A 2800-nucleotide genomic window follows, 5' to 3' on the forward strand; every position below is an offset into this window, starting at 1 on the left:
AAAATAAAACGGAGTTCAAATAGATTTTTCTTTTAAAAAATCATTTTCAGTTATTGTCGATTTTTTTATTTTTTTTTAAATGGGAATGCGTCTAATTTTTCTCATGATAGTATTTTTTAAGTTTTTAAAAAATCAAGTTTTAAAAATTGATATTAATTAATAATTAGATTGTGTCAACAAATGAGGTTTATTATTCATATGTAAAATCATTATTTCTATAAATAAATGGAAAATATTACAATGTAAATAGAAAAATATTCTTGATTTTCAATTAAAAAGTAATAAAATCCACTCAGGTGACAATAATGGGAGGAGCTCTCATCATTAAACAAGTAATTTTCTAATTTGCCTCCAGTAATCCATATGCAGCTTTTAACACGCACTGATAAAAACCATTTAATTCCTTAATTTCCAGATTAATTAGCTAGCCAAAACCACATATACGCAATTTTAATTTTTTGCTAGGCACAGGTATTTCTAATGACAGCAATTTATTGGAAAGATTATAGAGCACTAAATATTGACATTTCTCCTAATACTAATACGAATTTGAATTTCAGTTCGTGATGTTACGAGAGACTATCCTATTCTATTAGATCCAATTTTCATTAGTCTTTTTATTTTTTTTCCAAATCATTAATTCATGCACCATTTACCAAATTAAAAAAACACGCTGTTTGCACATAGTGTTTGTGTGTTCATTGACATGCTTCACACACTTCCTTCATTGAGAGCGCATCTCCTTAATTAGATTGGGAAAATTACAGAAAAAATGACCTTAATAATGAAAATTTCTTTTTAATCATATGGGATCAAATAAGGATTTTAAAGTTCACTGAAATGATCATCTTACCTTTTTAAATTTGCTAAAAAACGTGTTGTCAATGGTGATACCAATATTATTAATAGCAATAATAAACTTGTTAACCCCGTTGTCGGAGTTATAAAATTTTCTATTTATGATTTCATGATTAATCTCTCAGAGTTTCACAAGCTCTTATATCACGTTGGTAATGGCGTTACACGGTTATTAATATCGTTGCATAACTTGTTAATAGTATCATTAAAATTGTAAAAGTACCACTTTTTTTTTTATTTCATGAAAAACCTGATATTAATAGTGATTCCATACTTGTTAATAATGTTAATAAACTCGTTAACCACATTATTAAAGTTGTAAAATTATCCATTTGTTCTTCATGACTAATTTCTTGAAGTGTCACAAGCTTTTAGATCATATTGTTAATATCATTACACGGCTTGTTAGCAATGTTATTGAAGTTGAAAAAATGTTTTTTTTAAAAAAAAATTTCCTGAAAACTTGTTGTGAACAACAATATCAAACTTGTTAATAGATTTAATGTACTTGTTAAGGGCATTACTAAGGACAATTTGGCCACTTCAATAAACTTGAAAATTTATATTTAATCCTAAGTGATTAAACAAATTGCGTTATTTAAGTGACTGTAGGAGAATTTTCAAATTTAAGAATAATTTTCTGTCATTTTTTCCATCAGATTTCAATTGCAAAATTTTTTACACTGCTTCTAAACATGTTCCCCTTAATTTTGCACATATTTTGAGAAACATTTATGTACATGGCCGTTGACATTTTTTGCCCTTATAATTATATAGTTGACTTTTAGATATGCCGTCAACGGCTTGCGCCTTGTGAATCGACCTTAATACTACCTTCGGTCCTTATTATAAGACTCCGTTTGACTTTTTGTTTGGTCCTAATTATAAGACCCCAATCCATTTTGTCTCTCATATTTATGCATTTTTTTCCAAGATAATCCTTCTAATAATGATAGTTCTAGCCAATATACTTAATTAGCAAGGATATTTTAGGAATGACAACACTTATTTATTACAAATAACTTACTTAACTTATTTCCTTAATCTCCTCAAATAAGTCAACTGGGTCTTATAATTAGGACCGGAAGTAGTATAATCGCAAGCCTCTCATCACTCATGCTGTCAATTACTCCCTCCAATTCTCATTACAAGTCTTAGCTTAATTATTAATTTAGTTTTAAATATAAAATCCCAATACACATTGTTTCTCATATTTATTTTTTTAAAAAAAAATAGTTTGTGTAGTAGTGCACATATTAAAAGTTTCATCAAATAATAGTTTTATCTAATATACATGATTAGCAAGAATATTTTAAGAATGACAACACATTTTTATTACAAATAACTAACTTAACTAATTTTTTAAATCTATTTAAATTAGTCAACTAGTTCTTATATTAAGAATCAAAGATAATACTAAATATAAGACCTCAACTCATTTATTTTAACTCTTAAATATATATCTTTTTAACTCCTCCATTAATTACACATGGACTTAAGGGAACTGGTTTTTTTGTCAAGCATATTATCCAATACAAATAATAAAAAGTCAATGGACAATTTTACAAATAACTAAATTAATTGTCTCCCGCTTGTTTGCCTTATAGGCTACAGCCAATTTCTTTAATTAACCGACTTAGTTTTAAAATAAGGAGTAATTAACTTGTTGGTCACGTTAATTATGTCATCGTAAAAAGTTTATAAAGTTATTATTCCTAGAAATAGAGGAAAATTAGGCTGGAAAATTATGATCACGTGCTTATATAATTTTTTGAATAATTATTAATTAGAGAGAATAACAGAAAAAAGAGCTGAAAATTGCAAATCCCAAATGAGGTTTGCTAACACAACTTTATTTGGTATTAACAAGTTTGAATTTATAAATGACAACAAATTTTTATTGACATTTTTTGTTTGGTATTTACAAAATTCCAGCTTCTTC

The sequence above is a fragment of the Neltuma alba genome, unplaced genomic scaffold (genome assembly GCF_004799145.2).
Source record: "Neltuma alba isolate B1F8T4 unplaced genomic scaffold, ASM479914v2 tig00007182_pilon, whole genome shotgun sequence".
Classification (NCBI taxonomy): Eukaryota; Viridiplantae; Streptophyta; class Magnoliopsida; order Fabales; family Fabaceae; genus Neltuma; species Neltuma alba.